The sequence below is a fragment of the Lepisma saccharinum genome, chromosome 1, assembly GCF_977018435.1.
Source record: "Lepisma saccharinum chromosome 1, izLepSacc3.1, whole genome shotgun sequence".
Lineage (NCBI taxonomy): Eukaryota > Metazoa > Arthropoda > Insecta > Zygentoma > Lepismatidae > Lepisma > Lepisma saccharinum.
The window spans coordinates 164,619,031-164,643,101 of NC_139229.1; the positions used below are offsets into that span (position 1 = coordinate 164,619,031).

General features: G+C 39.4%; 1 protein-coding gene across 2 annotated transcripts in view; it reads right to left on the reverse strand.

Annotated features, from left to right (window-relative positions):
* The window catches only part of Sb (serine proteinase stubble), a 324,909-nt gene that overhangs the window by 187,010 nt on the left and 113,828 nt on the right, over positions 1-24,071 (reverse strand). For both annotated transcript variants that reach the window (XM_083141973.1, XM_083141956.1), the window contains exon 2: positions 11,502-11,626. The gene's annotated coding sequence lies outside the window, so the exon portion shown is untranslated. The remainder of the gene's footprint in view (positions 1-11,501; positions 11,627-24,071) is intronic.

Here is a 24,071-nt window from a genome sequence, read left to right on the forward strand (position 1 = left end):
GTCCATGCCGGGTTCAAACTTTCAACCTCTGGCTTCGTAGAGCATTACGCTGACCACTCGAACATGCCACGGAGACTGACGTCTGATCGACAAATTGACTGATGTGGCTTTATCGACTTTTATATGCAACATAATATATCCTCCTTTACCCGAGATATAATTGATTGATTCATTTGGTTTATTTTTCTTCGCCTTTTCTTCCACTTTGGTTAATCGCGAAGATGAGGATGAGTGCTGATGTGATAAAATTGGTGAAGAGACACTAAAAAAAAACACCCATGCCCAAGTAGGGATTCGAATCAGGGATCCCTGGTGTCATATCGTGCTGTGATATCATTTAGTGGTTAGCACTTGTAAACAGAAAGACATATCGATATAATGTTTTACTAAGCTAGCAGATTCGTTTGGGAAAGTTGTTTATACGTACTTAGATAAGCTAATCAGAACTCGGGTCTATAGTTTAGATCCTAACCTCTACATTGGGCCATTCCATGTGAAATTAACCAATGAACAGGCACTTTTCAACCTCACATATTTTGATTCATTTCAAATTTGGCATACTGAAAGGTCACCTGAGGTAGGAGAATATGCAAAGTTGCAGATCCATATCGTTTGTATTTCCGAAATTACAGTGTTGCGATTTTGATAATTTTTTCCAATATCTTGTTACTCTAAATTGCAATATTTCGGCAATCAGGGCACCTATTTAGACGGCATTGGTAAAATCTCGAAGGGTTCTTTCACGAGAGATATTGTATGGCTATGTCAGAGTAAAAAACAATTGAAGATGTAAAGAAAACTTTGGTAGCCATTTTCTCATAAACGGGTCTTTTAATTTTTTTTCAAAAAATTATATGTCATACATACACTACAACCAAACTCAATAACTGTAAAACATTTTAAAATGAGATCCGTAGTTATGTTAGATTTAGGGTAGGTTGAGGTAGGGTAGAGTAGGTTAGGTAATGCATGATAAAGTTTGATAGATAAATTCCTAATATTCAAAACTAAAAGTGTAACAGAAATTAAATACAATATTGTTTGCATTAACGTACATGAATCTAATGTTTAACTTTGCAGTTATTATAAATACAGGGTTATCCAAAAGTTCGGTCCCATAGGTAACTCCGTTATTAGTGCACATTGCGAAAAATGGAAAGAAAGGAAAGTTGTTGGAAATAGGTGAGTTTCAATCTAAAGTGCTTGAATATTCAACATATATGTAAATGTAAGGTTGAGGACGTTGTTGATTTCACATGGAATGACCCCATTAATCTTCCAACTGGAATCGAAACCTGATCACAGGGTACTATGATTGAAACAGTGGCGGATTATCAACACTACGGTTGGATATGAACTACTTTTAGCCATCCTCCATTACGTTGATTGAAAGACTTAATATTAATGGTCTTAATCCGTCAATGATTATAAATAAACTTGCTTTTTTTATTACTTTGCCTGATATCTTGACGTGATGGAGGTCTCAGTACAACGGAAATACGATGCCATGAGACATACATATGCAAAGCATCTAAAAATATATTTTCATTTACAGGCCTGTGTTACAACAAGACTCTTGAATTTCCCCATGATTCAAACCAGGGACCTCTGGTATCTTAGAACGCTACGTGGACCACTTCACCACCGATACCGGCTTGGAATGAAACCACTGGCTTTATCCCAAGTATATACTGCAATTTCAGGAGTCACATGTACGATAGTTATAGCTCTGATAGTTCATGAGATATAAATACGTGCGAAAGAGATCAAATAACTTAATTATTGAAACAAGCCCACAATTGGCAGCCTCAGTGGATGAGCGTGTTGATTCACCGTGTCGCTACGACTTCGATTCCTGCCCTTGAATTTGATGTTTTTGATGTCAATTTAACCTTGATCATCATTCATCTTATCGCCGCAATTAGGCTAAAATGGCAGAAAAGTGACAAAGTAACAAAAATGCACTAATACACTATTATCGAACAGTAGATACTGTGTATTTTAGTATTGTTACTCTACCATCCTCACGGTTATAGGAGAGTGTGAAACAGCTTGATGTCTCACTTTCTGGAAGGCTAAAGAATGCAAAGAACTGCCAACGCCAGCTGCTCGATGGTATCTCATGCAGGCAGCGCTCACGGCTTCGTCGAGGGTAAGCATCCCGATGCCACGGTCTCGTGGGAGGCGATATGTATCAGCGGAACCTACTGGAGCGCATCTTTGTTGATATTTCCTTTCGCTACGCTTCCAATAGGACGGCGATGGGGAAAACTAGAGCGAGTCGAAACGGCATTGGAAGGACCTGAGATAATAAATCAGCTGTTGAGGGGTTCAAGGTTGCTTTCTCAAGCAGAGGGGCTTCAAGCGTTCCGCTCAAACGGAAGGGAATTTCCGTTAGAAAGATAGATCTTGCGTAACACAGGAGGGAATCATGCGCTAAGAGTTACGTTAAAACTTGCGATTCCTTTATTACACCTTCCGAGACGCCTCGGTGCCCTAGCGTGTTCAGTATTCGACTCACAATATCGCCAACAGAAGGTTACAGGATCGAGTCCACAATTATTTAGCTATTTTAAAAAAAAAAAAAAAAAAAACATTTTAGGGTTAGCAGAATATTCAACTTTGGTATTTAGGTGATCTCTTGGTCATACTTAAACCCCTTGTAGAGCGACAAACACAATTTTGTTGATTCCCTCTTAATCTTTAATGATAGTATATTCAAGTGTCTTGACCGTATTTTAAGTGGCCCTTTCCTAAGATATATTAGAACTGGACCTACAGTTTAAAGATACATTCAAACTATGAGCAATGTTCCTCCACCGGTAAATAAACCTGGGACTCCTACGGTCGTATCGAGAGCACTAATCACTAAATTTAGAAATAATTGTTATATAGATTGATTTGAAGCAGTATCCGTGCCATTAAAAAACCAAGGTCACCAATACACTCTTAGCAAGTAATTAAAACACTGACTATTCTAATATACTTCTCTTGGTGACCGAGAAGGTAAAGATCCCGGTTTCGTGCTTCGGCCTGGATATTTGTTATTTGTTAGCGTCCATTTACGAAATTCATATAATCGTTATTCAGCTTGACCGTCGCCATTAGCAAAAAATGGAAGGAAACTAACAATAATCCAAATATCTTCGTGATACCTCGATGTCATATATTTCTCACTTATGGGATTCTGTGATAGAGAATGAACCCATGCGCAGTCCCGTCCTTCCATGAATCTGCTTGGACCACTCCAGTATTAGAAGGGAAACGCACATTTGGAGGGTTTTCTCTATCTATAATGCTGTAGAGTCAGGGGACAGTCGTCATTGTCATCAAATCATGAAAACACATCGCAAAATTACTAACTAACTCTCTCACCTTCTTAAACCCGAAGGTATATGGCTGCAGCAACACAAGCCTTCCATCTTTCCTTTAGCCTGGTTTACATTGGTCGAGTAGACGGGAGAGTAGCTGGAGCAAGTAGGGTAAAGCGAGCTACTCTCCCCGTGTAAACAACTGGGAAGAGCACTGGAGCCAGTACTCGCTCCAGTAGTCAGGACAGTCGAGTGGCTGTCCACGGAGGACAGCGACTCGACCGAGTAAACGCTTTCTGTTGTGTTGTGTCTGTGAGTGTCCATGGAATTTGTGTTGATTATTGGAAGAAACAAAATAAAATACGGGTGTATGAAGTTGAAGAGATGAGACTTGATGTATTTGTCGTAGGAGAAATAAAATTAAAAATAAGGAATTTACGTTCAACCAATAATGATCGAAAATAGAAAAATCAAAGAAATTAGTTTTTTTTTTTTTCAGACAAGTCCTTGTACATTGTATTCATTTCTCGTAGAGAAAAAGTGTGTGAACCGTTTCAGAACTTTTTTCTTAAATCGACAACGACGTCGATGGGTTCATGCTGTCAAGAGAGCACCAAACAGATGCAGCTACTATCCCACTTTGCTGGAGTCGAGTAGAAAGTGTGTAAACATATGAGGGTCGAGTCGAGCAGACAGGCCACCAACTCGTCCCAGTAACTCCCCCACTCACTCGACCAATGTAAACCAGCCTTTATCCTGGGCACTATCAATCCAATCTTCTCCATCCTTACCGATTTCCTTTAGGTCTATCAACGTTCTCCCTCCATCTTCGTGTTGGCCTTTCTACAGGTCTCTTACCATCAGGTTTCCCAACAAGAATCCTGTTCTTTCCTCTCCAAATCCTACAACTTGCAATTACCTTTCGGCAGACAGGCCAGACCATGGTAAAAATTAACAGGCAATACGTATTGCGCGGCTGTTTTTCAGAATGAATGAATTATATTTTTGGGGTGTGTTGTCACGTTCATTTTGAACCCTTTACCGAAAAGTTTAAAAAGGGGTGTAAAGGGCCCTCTTGAGAAAGGATAAAAGTACAAGGTTTTAAAGCGACCTGCACAGAACGCACTGGCGTACCCAGAGGGGCGGCTGAAGGGACTACAGCCCCTTCCGAAATTTTCAGAAAATAAATATTTTCAAATTAAAGCAGTAAAAATTCAGGGAAAGAAACACTGTAATAAGTGCAAAGACCTTTAAAATGACCTTCGATTATGGTTTTTGAGTGTTGAAAGTTCTGAATGTGTATATCGACTCCTAGAACCAGAACGCACCATCTTTACAATTCCAGCCCCTGCCGAAAACAAATCCTGCGTACGCCAGTGACAGGACGTATACAAAACATTATAAAGGTAAGGAGAGACTAAAAACTTTCTCTGAGACAGTGGAATAGGCCTGCTCTTCTCCCAACATGGATGATACACAGTTGGGAAGAATAAAAGTTTGAGTAAAGTAAAATCGGCACATTAAATAAGAATATGCCAAACACTAGTGTCCAAGTTATAGGGATTTCAGCGTGTTCTTAGATAACCTCAAAAGAATAACAATCTTCTCTTGACTACAACCACTAGCAAAAACAACAGCAGGCTAATTGGCTATTTTCGTTCAATTTTCCTCTACATCAAACATATTTTTTTCAGGATTTGAAGTGCGCTGACTAGGGAACATCTCTACTTGTTGGTAACTTTGTCTCAGTAGAGTGAACGATTGATTGATTTGGTTTATTTTACTTCGCTTTTCTGCCACTTTTGGCTAATCGCAAAGACCACGGCGAGTGGCGATATGATTAAATTGATGAAGGAACACTCACCAAGAAAAAGCATGTCCAGGCCTGGATTCGAACCCGGCACCCTTGGCGTCGTAGCACGCTTTGATAATCACTCTATCATAAACGTCGGCAATGGAGTGAATGACTAAGATCGACAATTTTACCAACTATTTTTGTCGAATAGCACTATAACGAAGCATCTGCTTGTTTATCCTTATTATTGATGAGAGCGGCTACATGAAACTTTTGCAGGAATCCTAGCAGGTCACTTGCCAGAGGAACGCAAAGGGCACCAAAATAAGGTTAATGCCAGATGCCCTCTTGACCTCGAATCGACTCCTCGACGCCAGCAGAAGCCAGACACTTCTGTTTTTGCTTTTAGCAGAGCCTATAATTAATGGCCTGCAGTGCGAGTGTTTGCATTCGAAGCTAAGTGTTCCCTAATGCCACCTCGCGTCTTAGCACCTCAACAAACGCGTTTTTTTTTTCCCTAAACGCTTCCCCTTTCCATGATATGATGGCGGGCTGTAAAGCTACCTTAATTGCGTTAGTAGCCTGTGCTTAGCAAGGTAGCGATTGTGTCGGACGATTATTTGGCGACGTGATGGAACTAATTTGTGGGGGGTTCCTGTACCGGGCCTCTTGCCCATACACCTTTGCACGAGCGGCGAAGAATCGATCGTGTTGAAGTGAAGGGCAGGAAAAAATAGTCACGATGTTTACTGCTGTTGGCGGGAGAACCCGTTAGATTCGCCAAACAAGCAGGGGCTGCATTTACGGTGCATTCAAGCGATGTGCTTCATAGGCGGTACCAATTAACAGATATGCATTCCTAAGCAAAAATTTGATGCGTCAGAAATTAAATTCGCTGTTATGCATAAATAGATCAACTGGGACTTGACCTACAGTTCAAAGTCAGATCTAAACTTCTGAAGTGCGCCCCCTAATCAAGAATCGAATCCGGGTTTCTTCATTACAAACTGGTACCTGCGCAAGTGACTATATCTGTATGAGACATCCACAGAGTGAAAATTTTCTGTTCCTAGGTAAAATGTAACTTTTTTTAGGTGATTTAGTAACATTTTATTAGTTAATTAATATAGTTAACTCAATAGATATATTCCTAATTGAGAAATTTATTGCTGTAGTAATTATAGTTACATTTCATTATCAAATTATGTGTTTCTGGTCCAGCGTGCAAGTAGTGGGTTTACTGAGTTCATTTTGGTTCAAAGGAGAGATATTAATGGTCTTATTCTTGATTACCAATTTATGTACCTCATGCCCATTCTCCATATGAGATTTTTCTTCAATGTCCATCTATAAGCAATAAAATAGTTAATCCTCTTCAAAAATGCAAAAATGTCCTTTCATCCGAAAAAGGCGAATTTCAAATTTAGGGGTGTAAGGGATGACCCTTTCTAAAGACACTCAAATGTGTACCTCCCTTCCACGCAGTGCACCCTGGACTGTATGTTGCAAACTAGCAAGGTTCTATCGGCCGGACTCACGGGAATCGTGTTGTGTGCTGTCCTTGTGTGTTTGTGATTGTAGTTTCTTTGAATTCATCATTTTACCATTCATCCTCATCTTCGTGACTAGACAAAAGTGGCAGAAAAGCGAAGTAAAATAAAACCAATCAATCAATTAAGAGAAAACTGTTTTCACTTTTCTTATTCTCTACTATATTTCTACTTCCTTTTATTTGACCTTTCCTTATACACAATAAAGAGAATTAGCAATTTAAGGAAGCACAAAATAGTCTAGAACTCTAGTAGAGCACAATAGAATAGTGAACAATTCACACCAAAATAAAAGGGTTGAAAAATCTCTATGATTGCATTCTAACAAAGAAACACTGTCTCTAACATTCAGACAAGTGCTACTCGTGATACATGACAGCTTTCAGGTGACAACCACAACAAAACAAGTGTCGGCTGGGCGTGGGCCTCGCCCCAGTTTCCACCTCTCTACGGTACGCCAGTGAAAAGAAAACTGCGTCCAGCACTTCATCAGCTTATCATGAAGGCATGAGACGGTGCCAGTCTTTTCCGCTGCACTTAGCAATGAACACAAGAATGCTCGACACAGAACCACACATCCAGCAGACACTTGTCGCAACTCCTCCTCAGCAAGTGTGACATCTCGAAGCTACCCAACTAGTTTTTCTTTTCTGTATGAAAAGCAGGAACGGAAGAATCTTGGTACGCTCGTGAAAGCATGGCATTCGAGTACCACCTACTCAACCATTGACGTAAATACACATATTACACGCGGGTAGACCAATGATAAGGCAGCTAGTACTTGATATTGGCATTGCCTTTGGGTATGCATCTTCCCTTCATCATACTAACTGGAACTTGCTGGTGATGCTGTCCTTCCGGTTTCGCAAAAATGTGCAGAAAAGGTCACACGAGTGCAAGGAGGAAATAAAAGTAAGTATTGAATTTAGAGAGATTGAGAGAGACATGAGAACAAATTTACATGCAGAAGATGAAAATTTTGCGAAATGGAAGTTCTCAGTACGTGCTGTGGAATAATTCAAAATATAGCAGTGAGGGAGTATATAGGTGAAACAGAAAATCATATATTTTGAAATTTTGTACACACCTTTGTGGTATATCAACTAGAACTTTGATCTATATAGGGCCATTCTCTTCAAATTTACACCTCACTTTCCACATTATCCAACATTTTTCTTCTTTTGTTAGTTTCCCTGTGCCTGACACTTCACCATCCAAAATCACTCCATAAGATACGATCCTCTTCATAATATATATTTCTCGATTTAAACATTTTTCGCTAATTATTTTGAGTATTTCCTAAATTCTATTACCCATTCATTTTCATTTCAACAACGTTCTCCACATTCCAAGCTAAAGCTTCCAGACTCTCGTTGTCACCTCCTCAAGGCAAATATAAAGAATGTCAACCTCCGTGGCGAAGTTAGCACAGAGCGCTACGACACCAGGGATCCCGGGTTCGAATACCGGCGTCATCACATTTTCAAGAAGTTGACAGCAAAGACGCGATGATCCTGGTACGCTCAATCTCTAGCGACTCTGAGTTCGAATAGCATGCTAGGGTGCTGCCTACACATTGAATGAATATGAAAACTTCACATCTCTGAAACCTTTCACATGATTAGAGAACGAGAAGTTAGAACAGCGCACTACAACGCCAGGGGTCCCGGGTTCGAATCCAGGCCTGAACATGGGTATTCTTTGTGAGTGTCCCTTCATCAATTTCATCGAATCATCACTCATCCTCATGTTTGCGATTAGCCAAAAGTTGCAGAAAAGCGAACTAAAATAAACCAAATCAATCAATCAATGACTAGATTGATTGATTGATTGATTGATATAGTTTATTTTACTTCGCATTTTGTACCTCTTGGCTAATTTGCGAAGATGGGGATGAGTGATGAAATTGATGAATCGACATTCACAAACAACCAAGCCCGAGCGGGATTCGTACCCGGGACCTTTGGCGTCGCAGCGCGATGTGCTAACGACTTTTTTTATATATTTTTTAAGGAATACCCCTATTCGGCAGTATCCTCCGTCATTCACACATTTTCACAATCTTTCACACATGACGATTTTCACTGTATTCACATTGGTTCTCATTATTCGGACAAACACAAACATCCAAGTCCGAGCGGGATTCGAACCCGGGACCCCTAGCGTTGAGCTAACCACTCTCTTTTTGTTTCTTTAAAGGAATACCCCTATGCGGTAGTATTCCCCGTCATTCACGCATTTTCTCTACTTTCACTCATATCAATATTACTATTTTCTCGGTTTTTCTCATTACATACAAACACAAACATCCATGTCCTAGCCGGGATTCGAACCCGGGACCTCTGGCATTGCAGCGCGCTGTGCTAACCACTCCGCCACAGAGGCCGCATCACTCGGCCACAGGGTCCTGCAATCAATGAATAGAGAACGAGTTTTTTTTTTTACAGAAGGGTACCAATTAAATATCAACATTAGATAAAAAAAAAATGCTATGGGTTTAGTTTTCCAAAGTTTTTAAGCCAGTCTCACGTGACACTTAATTCAGCCTTAAATTTAAGTTTGATTGTTTGCTTGAGACTTCTATAATTTTATTACATGAGCCCAGGGAGGTGGCATTAGTGATCTTACAGGAGTATATGTTAACAAATGTTATCAATTTTGGTTCTAATAACTGTTGAAGAATGGAAAGTAGAATAAAAGTATTTTTTTTTTAAAAATAAACTCTATCTTGATGTCTTTTGTCCCTGACAGTTTTCAGTATTTCCCCATCAGAGGTCACAGCTTTTCACCAAGAGACTGACAGGGGTCCCGGGTTCGAATCCTGGCCTGGGCATGGATGTTTGTGAGTGTCCATTCATCAATTTCATCATATCAACAATTATCATATTCGCAAATTAGCCAAAAGTGGCACAAGAAGCGAAGTAAAATAAAGGAAATCAATATATCAAACCAAGAGAGTGAGATTTTTGATTTTGAGTCATGGCAGAATCTACGCAATTTATGAAGTTACCAGTGGCTTTAGAGAGTGAAATACCTGCAAAGCGTGTTGTAAAATAACTGTGGACTTCAACTTGAACAGTTTTTTATCCATTTTTTTACTTATCCATATTAAATTACATTATTAATGCTGAGTATTGTAGAGAGAATAAAAATTATTTTTTCTTACATTGAATTATTAGGACAGAAAAAGCGACATCTATACTGTGCTCTAAAATCTCAGCCCAGACCACACTTAAGAAAAATAATAAAATGCTCTGCACGATCCAAGTTTCTTGTGGCGTGCAATGAGAATCGCCGAATGCAAATATTTAAGATCTCCTTGAAGCTACCCCACAGCCTTTACGTTCGTATGCGCGGGTGAAATGAAGTGACTTGAGATAGAATTTCCGTGAAGTTTGACACAGTGTCCTAATATATGAGGGAGAAAAAGTTCTTGCTCACTTTTGGGTGTTAAATGCGAAGGACCCTTGATGTGTGAAGAGAAGGAATGGTCGTGAGTCAAACGAATACTCCAACACCATCGCCCTCAGTCTTTTGTTTTGCGAAGCACTCCTCCGCCTCACGATTGCAGTGTATCCAATCCTTCACTGAATATAAATTCGAACAATAGTCACGCTGCTCCAAGCATAAAGTCAAACACATATTAGAAGTGTGTCCGTGTGTATTTAAAACAACCATCTCCACACTGTAACATGCCGTGAAAGCATCTATGAGTGGAGACATTTGTCGAGGTGATGTGTTCAGCACCACGCTCCAGCAATGAATGCTTGCGAGGTAACGGGATTACGTAGAGGGGGTGGGGGTGGGAAAGCGAATACAACTACCAGCCTTTGCAGCAGCGTGTACTGCTTCGATTCCCCCAATCGTTTATTTTCCCCCTTTACCATTATGCGCGGCCTTGCTCCAGAGATTCCCGGGATGGAGTAAGGAGCTGGACATTACTGGTTAAATTCCCTACTTGAAATTACACAACCTGGAGACTTGAATTCACGTCTCGTGCATAACATGGAGGTGCGAAATAACTAAAATATTGAAACGACCAAGTGCTCAAAATTTATGATTGGTGGTGATTATGCCACATTTCAGAGCGTTTTTGATTCGATAAAACATCTCTTGCCTGCAATTTTGCATTGAAATTTCCATTTTTAGCAAAGAAATGAAATTTTTACATTTCTTCAATTTTAACATAGATATACGTACATCTCTCTCTCAAAGTTATATAATTTATGGTCCTCAGATAAGTGAGAGGAGACTACAAGTGAGTATTAACTCGACTCAGTAATAAATGAAACCTTCCGAACCGAAGCGACACGACAAGCAGCACGCGTCGCTTGCATGTTGCTCGGACTGGGCCATTTTAATATCATACATATTGCCGCCTCGGTCACCTGGTAGCGCATGCGCGGTGAATGCTTGCTCACAGACTAAAGGGGCTCGTGCCGCTTGTCGTTTCTGTGCGAAATCCAAGTGTCGCTTGTCGCATATCGTGTGTCGCTTCGGTCTGAAAGCTCCCAAAGGTCAAGAACAGTCGAAAAATAAGACATTTCTCCCAATAAGTGTTTTTTGCTGTTTATACAGTCACTCGATTTATATCTTAAAATATTAATCTAACGCATTGTGCCTCCCAGATGGTGTAGTGAAAACGTCCTCACTTTGTAATAGAGCGGTTCCGGGTTTGATAACCAGTGGAGGCACATAGTGGTTCGGATCCCACTTTAAACTGTAGGTCTAGTCCCTTAAAAGTTTTTTTACTTTTTAAATAATTCTTCCCTACATCCTGGGCCCAGACCGATTAATAAATTCTGGTTTCTACTTACTACAACCAATTACCCCATCTTTACTTACCTTGTGTTTCTTAAACAGCGTCAAACTCAAGTAAAGTCATTTTCTCTTCACGTTTTCCCGCCAGATGGTTCAACACAAGTTGTTACTCAGTAACAGACGGTTAGGTGAGAATCTCTTAGGCCTTTCTGTAAAAGAAGAGAGGATAAAATTATAGTAAAACAATCTTATAAAAAATAGGTAATATTATCTTATATCAGCAGCAAATTATGTAATTATTACAACTCATTTATGTGCAGGAACATACATAATTTTTAGTACTTGAGAAATCAGTTATTTATCTCATCTGGAATTATAAACAGTGGGACACTACTGAACTTTCACGTCGTATCGTCAGTGTATGGTTTTTAGGTCCAGTCGGGATGCTCATTTCTGTGCATTCCGTGGGCTTAAACAAACTCAAATTACATCATGATAAATTATGTATTCTCACAGAAGTCGACCGCATCCCCCATCTCGGCCCTAAAGAACAAAATAGGAACAATAACAAACAACTTTCGCTCTGATATATCCGAAACGAGTATCCTCCTCGGATTATTACTCGTAATAAAAATGATTACTAATACCGTGACTAAAAAACTTTTTTGTGTGTATATGTTGTCCATACCCAGAACAGATGTTTAGTAAATATGTGAATAAGATGAAAAAATCTAAATATTGCCGAAATTTTGAAAATAGTTTTAAAAAGAAAGGGAAATATTTAAAAAATCATGAATTTACATAAGAAATATGTACACGATACGGAAAATGTTTACAAGGAAAATATTTGAAGTGATATAATCTGCAATTGAATTTTGAAACATTTTAAGATCCTATGATACGTTGTTTCGGAGATATTAAAGCGAAAGAAATTGTTCTGTCAGGGTGACGCTGAGAGGGAGAAGCAAGGACTGGGAAATTACCCCCTTATCTCTATCTAATAACCTTCCAAAATTCAATATTTTACTAATATTTTCCGACATAACCTTATCATTTTTTTATCTTTATTTACAGGCCTAATTGTTTTCTTCGTACTTAAATTGCTCGGCATTTTTCTTTAGATTTATTTGTAGTTGGTGATACTGAAAACGGGGAGCAGAGAAATAACCCTCAAAGGTTCTAATGAAGATGTGATGTACGCCACGGCAGTTTCTTTTGAATTGAATTGTTTTCTTTTTTAAGTCCGCGCCATGCACAGAAAGGCTACTAGGGACTGGACCAACAGTTTAAAGTGAGATGTGAACCACGATGTGCCCCCACCTGGTATTAAACCAGAGACCCCTTGATTGCAAAGCGATGACGTTACTCCTGCGTCATCGGGGATGCACCAGCAGTTTCTTTTGTTTGCGGGTTCGTAACAAGCGAATCTGTTGCACATTTCTATTCAATTACCAGTAGTTTCACATCAATTCATGCATATGAACTGAAGGTTCTTATTGGGTAGGAATAAATATCTAGAAATTTGAATCGTCAAAGTACATGTATTATGTAAGTACAGTGACCGACAATAAAAGTTGGATACTAGCTTTCATGCAAGGCGCTATTTCTATTGCCTAACTTTACGGTGATAAGTTTTCAATAGCAACTTCTACCACCGCCGTAGAATTATACGAACTGGTCTTTGGATCGATTCCACGAACAATTTGTGAAAATGAACTGAATTTTAGAAATTGAACGAACTGGTCTCTCGAACAAATCTCACTTTCTAAAACTGACCTGACACAAATGGTTCTCTAATATGAACCGAACAATTGAAAAGAGAACATTCGGACCCAGGCCAAAGAATCGGATTACCACAATCATCAAGAACGCAACAGACAGGAGTCCCGATTAGCCTTGCTGTGCACAAAGTGGACTTAAAAAAACAAACGCAATCAAACAAACTCAAGCAACAAACAGGAAACTTAGAGAGCTTTCAGACCGAAGCGACAAGCTGCACGTGAAGCTCGGACTCAGCCATTTTCTCAATAGCATGCATCGTGTCGCTCATGAACTATATGCTTTCTTTATAGATTGTAGGGTTTCTTGTCCCTTCGGTCTGAAAAATTCCCTTAGGAATCAGGCCTTGGAGGAGGGGGGGAAGTTGGACACCGGGAACATGAAAGGTTGTAAATGGTAAAGGGTTACCAGATCTATACAATTTAAAGAGTTCTGAACAATTCTTTCCCAAGTAATAGGAGGGGAACATAAAAATCCTGCGAACCTGATCAGCGTGCAGGAGACCGAACGAAAGCAACAACGATCATTCGTCACTGGGCGGAAGCGTTAGTCGGAAGAGACCCTCTGGTGACCAAAGTCGTAAAATTTTCCCACTTTTCCCACGCACATCATGGCGGATGCTGGGTGTCTGCAATTAGCTGCGGAAATTCCTCCGAGCGTCTGGTCATTGCCTTGCTACAAATCAGTCGCAAATTGTCACTTCTGCGTCTTCATTCCTTCTTTTGTGGTATTGTGCAGTTATACGTGCAGCAGAGTGTGTGTATGATATCTTATTTACCTCAGTGGTGGAGCAGGGAGAATTTGTGACTTCACTTCAGTCTGGTATAACTTTCAGCTGATTCCTGTATTTATTATTTTTATTATAGGAATAACAAATGAAAACCATAACCATTGATATAATATTTTCCATTTGTTTTACTCAATTGACATACAACCGATTGCTGGTTTCCAGATAGCCTCACTCGAAGGATATACAAATTTTGAATTTTACTTGTTTTTGCATGAATTTTCATGTAATGCTGAGAATGTATGATGGATTGCTACAACAGATGAGAGAACGCGAACGCAGGACTTTCATGCCTTTCTGGGAGACGATATCAGCAAGTGAAATACCATAAAAGCAAAACGCTATATATTCTAGGTATATCGCCCAATGTGGTAGGATAGAATGATAATGATTTCATTAGCAATCTTATACCCGTGTCCAACTATTATACCTAGGTATCTAACTCTCTGACAGTATTAAGCCAGGAGGTTTATTGTCACACCAACACAAGTATTCCCTGTTCTTATCTTGAGAAAAATCAATCCAGTCTTGAACACCTTCAGGTTCGTCTCAACATCTTAAGTTCGATTTTTCCTTCGGTTTCCCAACAAGAAAAGTGTACAACCATCTTTTCTCTCCCATGTGTACCACATAGCAATCCCATAGAAGTAGTCCTGATTTAATTACTCTAATAATACAAGAATAAAGATTATGCCGTTCATAATTATGTAATGTTACCCAAGATTTTAATTTTAAGAAACTTAATTTATGTTTTTATTTTACTGTGAGGAACCATGTTTCACATCCATATAATACTTCAGTTAACTTTAAAACATATTTTAACATTTAAATTCTTAGATATTAGACGAGAAGATAACAGTTTATGAGCTGAAAAGTAACATGCATTACCTGAGTTAAATGTTTTGATTTCCATTTTAACGTTATTTTCATTCGTTAATATTACACTTTAAGTAGGTAAATTTGGAAAAAGGACGCTGAATCAAATGAGCCGTTATTAATATTACCTAATGCTTGGTCTGTACTTCTTTTCTATCCTTTCTCTTAAACAACCATATACGAGTATGTTACTTCAGTATTTTGCTTATGGAAAGTTAGGGTAATGGATGGCGTATCTAGAGTTATTCGTGAGGTATGTATGAATCTCATATCAAGGCAGCAATACAGAAATTTAAGTGAAGAAAGGTACATCATCCTGTTCATCAAACATTTCAGGAAATCTGGAGGCAAAATTCCAGCATTGCTGTCACGAGTTACTCCTCTAGACTTAGACTCACCATTTAGCCATTTCGTAGCAAACTCCTTCCGAGGCAAAAAAATCACCCAATAAACTTTACTCCAACGCTTTGCATGTCTCTCCTACTTCGGATGGAGGTCTTTAGCAAATACCAGAAAAATTACGACATTGTTTAGTGGACAGTCGGGCTGGTAAGTCCAGTGGCATCGGACCTAACTTTCGCCCGTATCCACCTTCTTGGCGGAGGACTTCGTGATACATAGCTCGACTCCTCTCATTGTTGCACATGTTGCTCGGGAGTTCGGTCTTTTATCCTGCCCTGTCACGACCTGTACAGATAGCAGAACATCGCCGCCCGCTATTCAACTGGTCTCGAAAGGAAGTGTGTCAGAGGCGGCTTTTAATTCGAAATGGGGATACTGGAACCTGGTGACAGTTTTATGGTTTCGGCGTGATTTCAGCTTCCGCACTTCGTAAAATTACTGTTGCTTCCACGTTGTTGTTTCTTTTTGTACTATTATTTAAAATGGTGCTGGCGTGATTACATTTTCAGGCGGAGTCTGAATTGAGGTTCTTGAAGGGTTAGCGGTCTTATCGTAGAGGCCTCCCACCTCGACAAACATTTTGTAACGAGCATCGTGATTTCTTTTGGTTTCTTAAGAAGGCTCAAGGAAGGCCATGACCAAGATGGAATAGCAGTGATGTGAAAGACCTGAAGGAAATTTTCTAGGATGGTGCAGGCTGTCCCTCCCCCTTACTGGCTCTGCCATCACCCACATTATATTAGGTAAACCTACATTGCATAATTTATTTGCAGTGAAGAGTGAAAATGTAGACAGCAGATATTATTTGCTCACAACTTGGTGGACGAAACATGAACAGCAGCTATTATTATACATTCGTTCATCTTGTTTATGAGCAGGAGGCTATGTAGCGGCAAGTATTTAGGAGATTCTGCAGACTTCAGAAAGTTCTTTTACATGGAAGCTTCTTTATCTGTACCTTTCCTGCCCCTGTTGCAGCCTCCAGTTTATACAGAAACCTGTGATTTGACGTCATCCTCCACATTCCTTCCACATCTGCGTCAAAAGTGAACAGCTCCTAAGCTTTGGGGACGAAGGGGAGTTCTATTGCTTTGGCACTATGATTGAATATTGTGCATTTTCCTTGAATGCTCAAAAGTAGTAGTATTGAGTGTGTAGTAAGGGATGATGTCAGTCAATTAACACTTCAAGAGATGTTTTACAACGGTGGTTCTCAAACTGTGGTACGCCTATCCCCGGGGGTACATGAACGACTTGAAGGGGGTACGCGATCAGCTCGAAAGAGAAATGTCGAGAATACCCACACCATATTTTTGCTGCAGGTGTGTAGGGCAGACTTCATTGTTCATAGCTTTAACACTCAACAAGAAAATAAGGCTGGTTTTGTCACTAATACACATATGTTTTGAAATAAAATACTCGTTAGAAATCTATAATAGTCTGCATTTGAAGCCGAATCTCTGTTGAAAGTTTGAATTACAAAACCACACATCAAGAAACTGTGTCAGGCAATGCAGGTACACCCTTCGCATTAGAAACTCTAAAGATTTACAATAAAAACTCCAAAATTGTGCTTGACAGTTTACAAACTTATTTGTGTTCTTTACTTTTCTTTTAACAACTCTGGAAAGATATATGATAATTATAGTTTTTCACATATTTCTTAGCATTCATGTGTTTCACATTCTTATTCTTGTAACTAATCATAAAGATTGTAAACGTAGGAACAGCCAATATAATAATGAACGTAGGAATGTTTATTTGCTTACCATATTTCCACATGCAGCCTGAAAGCCATTTTGCTCTATTGTAGATTCACACCTTCCAACATACCTATAAAAAACGCCCCCACAAATCAAGCAGCCAAAAAAAATCCCCTAACCCCACTATTAGTTACGACTAACGGGTACAATGAGAATCACTGTTTTAGAAGATATAGGTAAAATGTAATATTTGCATGATGTTTCTAAATTTTACATTTTATATTAACTTAATGATCCCCGCACACATAATATACTTTCATTTAATATTGTAAAACTTTTGAAAAATGGACTTGGTTTACAAAGTTAGTTACACGTATCATGTTTTGTACCTGTATATTATTGCTAACAGTTTTATGTAATAAACAGAGCAGATGTTCTTTTATTACAACGTGGTGTTACAGTGACCGCGACCAGTATCAGCGATTGGGTGCTAAAACTGGGGGAACAAGGATAGGTTACTTTCTCTTGGTAGACAAGATTTAGCATTAATGTGCTTAGTGTGGAGGGGGACAACTGACCGCGTCCACTCGCGCCCCTTCCCCCACCTCAGGGCGACACATGATTCGAAAACTACGTTATCATCGAAAATACTTCTGAGCTTCCCCTACGAGACCGAAAAGAACATGAATTTTCCCAGGATCTTTATATTCACCACAAAATAGGGCAGAGTGCAAGGATTTTTTTCTTTTATCGTGAAATCCATTAGCACTGGCAATGCGCGAAGAAAGGCAAATTACGGATTATAAGGTTGGACATCTTTCTCTCCTTTTTCTGAATGAAACTTTCACGTGACCTATATAGACTGAGCGAGGTATGGCCAAAGAGAGAATAATTGCAAAAAAGATTCACACAGACGTATACAACTGAACCTTGACCTTGTCTGTAGCGCTTAAAGCGAATTTCTTACAAGTTCACACAACCATAGAGAATCTCGGTTTGACGCGGCACCGAGTACAGTGGGTCAATATGAATCCCATTGCACAGGTCTGCAAAAGATATCCAACTTCTATAAGCTCCTACAGTAATAATTTCTTGGTCGAACTAGTAGGTTCGCACTGTACAAACAGAAAATGCTATAAGATATTATTTTTTTATATATTCAGTATTCCATTGTTGAATCTGTTATTATTATACTACACTGTACAAATTAGCGCTATGTTCATTTGTACCGTGCTCATGTTTTCTCAACGTTTTACCTCAAACACAACCTTGTCCCTAAGTTAAATCTTGGTGCTTGTCTCAATTTCAATAATGTTTTATCGAGCTGCGCTAATTTCATGATTCTAAAGTTATCACAGTTTCCCACAAATCAATTCTAAATTTGTATATTTTTGGGTTTCTGGAAAATTTTATTTCCTTCTAATTTCGGTTACTTTACAGTTTTCCGGTTTGGTCTTCTAAAATACGCTTATAAGCATTTCCGTGTTTCATTATTGAGCACATGTTTTGTGCTTTCATTTTGCAATATGCTTAGTTAGCTTGTGATTGTTTAATGACAATTATCAAGATTACTGGTTCATTCATTCATTCATATTTTATTGGTTTTACCCGTATACCAGCTCTATACCAAGTGTCCTAAACATAAGTCATGCATTTAACCTGATACTGTGACATCAAATTACAAATTTTGAATAGTTTTCATATACATCATATATCTACATCAATATCATGCAAAATCTAAATTCATAATAAATACAATTGTTATATCAGGTGACTATATGAAGTTACACATTTTGAATATTTAGGATTTTCATATGTCTATATTAATATCATGAAAAAAATGATAAATACAATTGTTACATCTGGTGACAATATTAAAGAAGATAAAGAAGTTGGGATCTTATTGAATAAGATCTCCCTTTGACAAGGTTACTGAAATAATTTTGTTATGCAATTTAGCCTTTAATTGAAGTCTTATCTAACAAGGTTTAGCCATAGCATTTAGAAATGGTGTTCATTGGTCACTTCGAAGATGTGACTAAATTTAGGAACCAGCCAAGACAAATTCTGCACTTTGTTCTTGCAAATAATTAGTATAACATTGTAGTAAATTAATTCGAAAGCAGATTCGAAGGTTTAGTAATTTTATTATGAAGCTTAATTCATATTATTGGAAGCAGTGCCGGATCTACAATCCGCAAAACCCGCAGTGCGGGGGGGGGGGGGGGGGGGCCGGGGAGAAGTGAGCCTCTAGGGGGCCCTCAACCATTGACATAGTAGAGGGTTCGTGTATGAGTATGTAAAAAACAAACGTAGTTACTCAGGGGTACAGAAACGAATACAATTTATACATACAGGTAAAGGTGAAGTCTAAGTTCACTGTGCATTTAGCACCGTGCTATGAATGCACATTTAAGGTATTTTCGATGTAGGACATCTTGGAGGTGGTGTGATTAGCACCTCGCTCCGGCTGCCTTTACCCCTACTGGGTACCATTTGATTTGAAGCTGGGTGGGCCCTGAAGCCTTTTTATGCGGGAACAAAGTCGGAAACATTCCGACCTTAGATCAATCACTCTGTGTATCCCGCGTGGCAGTCAGACTAGAATCAAATCAGGCTAGAATTTTACTTGAAATGCAGTGGTGAAGGTTTCTTCAACCTATCTTTAATCAGGAAAAGTTATGACTGCATGATTGTAACACATGTATCATTTTCCAGGTGTGAGAAATTTCACATCACCACGGGCGCGCAAAACTGGGGGCCGGGGAGGGGACAGGGCTCCCCCTATAGTTTTCGTTTGGCTTCTTCTATAGGGGGCCCAACTTTCAACATATTACATAACTTTTGCACACAGAAACGTCGCACACAAGAGGCGGGAAATTACGCAGGATTCTGCTCTGAAATGGGCAGAATCAATAATGTGGGACTATCATTCAGTTTGAGTGTCTTTCTGGTGCTTGAGGCGGGGGGAGGGGTGACAGGGTGGACAGTTGGAGTGCCAAAAATCGACCTCGCCTATATGAAAATTGTATCTTGGGCCTTCCTTTTTTATGCAAATATGAGTGGAGATATGAAACTCCTATAAAGGATTGTAGGAATAAGTATTCTAATCCGAATACGACATACGACAATCAAATATCTGTCAAAAGTTACTTGTAAAGTATTATGTTGTATAATTACATAATCACTGTAGTACAGTGAATTTTTGGTCCAGCTAATAAAGTTCAATGTAGCCTGATATAGATGATTTGTTGTCAAAGCTAGTTATTGTATTTACAATTTTTCAAAGGTTAATATTAGGTCACAACTTGGAAAAAAATAAAACCCTTTGCTCCCCTCCCACAAACAGAAAGAAATCAGTATTTATGCTTTACTTAGCTTTACCCCCCTTCCCATTTGAAAATTTTGAGTGGAATTCAATATGGTGTTCACCAATATGGTGGACCGTCCACTTGGAACACACCAATGTGGTTAGTTCCCTCTGTTTCTATCAAGACCAATTGTACCCAGCCTAACTCCTTTACTCTCTATAGGGAGTGTATACAGGGTTAGTCAAAGGTATCGGGACAGGCCAGTAATAACGAGACGCGTGGACGGAGGAAAATCACATGTTGCAAGTGGGTATTGGTGCGGAAACTGCATTGAATGGGGGTGTGGCCATCATGGCAGCCATCTTGGATTCCGCCATATTGGATATCACACAATATTTTCAAATGGAAAGGGGTATGTATGACACATCAATTTAGGCTAGAATCGTCCCACAAACGACAATCCGAACTCATTTTGGACCTATCGCCATTCATGGAAGAGATAGGGTGTGCTACGTTTGACTGCAAAAATGAGATTTGTCTGAAAGAATTGTTTACTGTATTCCTGTGGGTAACTGTACACTGCAAATTACAGAGAGCATGAACAAGAAAACATGACATTGACTTACAGAATACCTCAAAGCAAGTGCTCACACTGCTTCCCGTCGACTGTCGAATGTCAACCGATCGTAAAAACTGCAAAGTGCACGTTGTAGCATATCCGGAGAAAGTCCTCTTGTTTCGTCCACAATGCGATTCCGTAGATCATTCAGGGAGTGTGGTTTGGTGCGATACACTTTGTCCTTCATGTGCCCCCATAAAGTAATCCAGGGGTGATAGATCTGGAGATCTGTTTTCCTTAGTTCCCCCAGGAGAATGCCGGGATGGTACCTTACTTCGAGGCCGTGTCTTCATGAAGGACAAAGTGTATCGCACCAAACCACACTCCCTGAATGATCTACGGAATCGCATTGTGGACGAAACAAGAGGATTTTCTCCGGATATGCTACAACGTGCACTTTGCAGTTTTTACGATCGGTTGACATTCGACAGTCGACGGGAAGCAGTGTGAGCACTTGCTTTGAGGCATTCTGTAAGTCAATGTCATGTTTTCTTGTTCATGCTCTCTGTAATTTGCAGTGTACAGTTACCCACAGGAATACAGTAAACAATTCTTTCAGACAAATCTCATTTTTGCAGTCAAACGTAGCACACCCTATCTCTTCCATGAATGGCGATAGGTCCAAAATGAGTTCGGATTGTCGTTTGTGGGACGATTCTAGCCTAAATTGATGTGTCATACATACCCCTTTCCATTTGAAAATATTGTGTGATATCCAATATGGCGGAATCCAAGATGGCTGCCATGATGGCCACACCCCCATTCAATGCAGTTTCCGCACCAATACCCACTTGCAACATGTGATTTTCCTCCGTCCACGCGTCTCGTTATTACTGGCCTGTCCTGATACTTTTGACTAACCCTGTATATGTATATATATATATATATATATATATATATATATATATATATATATATATATATATATATATATATATATATATATATATATATATATATATATATATAGTATAATGTGTATGTGAAGGTAGGTAGGTAGAGGGGGCCTTTGGTAATATTTGGGGGGGGCAATATTTGTAGATCCGGCACTGATCGGAAGGATTCAAGGGTACCAAGGATTCAAGGGGAACAAGGAATGTTCGAAAGGAATTTAATGAAATTGGCGAGATCAAACTTTTTCGTTAAGAATTTAGAGAGGAATATCTTGTGATTAACACTTTCGATTTTCACCACCAGATGCCAGTCCGATCTTTCAATTATGCCTCCGCCGTGTCTAACCATCCGGAAATCTGATACCGTCCAATGTCCCTTGTAACAGAAACCTCTATTTTGGCTTCACAAATATGCTCGCCAGTCATCAGGAAGTTTTCTAGGACATGTGCACTGACATTCTAGGGCTCTTGTTTTCGCCTGAACGGGTCCCTTGGTCCTGATTATATGCTTGGAAGGAGCCATCAGGCGATACTTCTTAATCTGATAAGCAGCGCCATTGACATATTTTCGACTTGCTATATCTCCAATATCGCAGCTCTTCACAGAGGCCACACAACGGCACAGATTGACAAGATCTGAGGACGAACATAATGGTGGGTTGTTTCGCCATGATCTGTGAGCTATAAATCAAGAACGGGCGTCGCGAAACACTTGGAAACTTGTTCTCCCAGTTGCATTTACATAGACATAACAAGAGTCTATCATATGTTCTATATAGCGACAACATTCTCGCACGGAAGCACAAGAATCTGTGCTTCTACGCAATACGTGCGTTCGATTCTGCGACCTTGAGGTGCTTTCAAATAAGAATGACATGAATTGAAATTGTTTTTTTCTCCACTGTTTCTGTACACTGTCCCGGGAACCTCTGGAGCGTGCGAGCAAAAGCAAGTCTCTGCGCAGGTACTGATTCGAGAGGGCTTGACCAATGAACAAGATTGAGGGAATTGGATTACGTAGAAGAGGAGAGCGACTCCAGATGCCAGCCTTTGCATGCAGCAGCACGTACTGCTTCGCTCCGCCCACTGGCTTTCTCCCTATCTCTACCATTATGCGCGACCTTGCTCCAGAGATTCCCGGGATAGAGTATAATAACTATAGTAATACCGAGCTAGAAATAATGTGGTTCTTCAAACAGCCATTTTTAAGATTGCACGCCTATTGCTAAATTATAAACGATCTAAAACGTAGTTCATGTCACAGACAAGTATAAGTGTGCCCCCTGATCCTCCTATATGGGGTTCCTTCTGCCATATTTACAGTACGTATTTAGGAAACTGAAAGTTTCATATTCAAAGTATACCAGATAAACAGGCGAGGTGTTTAATACCAGATTATTATTAGTTTCGGACATGCTTTGAAAGGTAAAATTGACTTGCAAAATACAGGACGTATATTTGCAACATAAACGAATACAAAGTCATCATTCACAGACAGACAAGCCCCTCACGTAAAGTCAATTTGACTTCTGTTTCGTCTCTCAGGGCAGGAAACAAAAGGATGGTCCTTCCCTCCTTCCCAACAAGGCCCCATCCCAAAGCAGTGTTGCCGCTTGAAGGGAAATTTTCCTCAAAGGATGGAAATTCCGGCAACATTTTGGATGAAATAATATTCAAATTGGAGGGGAATTTGAAGATGGTGGTCACATATTGGATTCAAGCTCTTTGAAGTGTATAATAGGTTTTCTTTTCTTATCGCCGCCAAAATTTAATAATTCATAATTTAAATTGATCAATAAATCTAATTTTCGGCTATATAAATTTTACAATTATTGTAATAACGCAAGTAGCACAAATTTAATGGTAACCGTTGTCATGAACGTTTTCTATATTTTTTTTCCAAAGAGTAATCTTACCGGATCGCAATTCGATCTCACCATCGAAGTTCCCGGGTTCGAGTCTAAGCCGAGACATGGGTGTTCTTTGTGCTTGTTCCTTAATCAGTTTAATCTAATCGTCACTCACAGTCATCATCGCGATTAACCAAAAGAGGCAGAAAAGCGATAATCATAATTTTCTGTTATGTTCGCACATTCATACAAAATCAATATTTCTGTGAATGTGTGCTTTCTATGAGTTAACTAATCACAATGATAATAGTTGGAGTTAACGTCTTGCGATCATGGCTTTCAATTTTTCTGCCATGAAGGGAAAAATTGAACGAAAAAGGGATTGTTTGCACCTGAAAAAGGAAAATTGTGCTCTCTTATAGTGGCAGCGCACT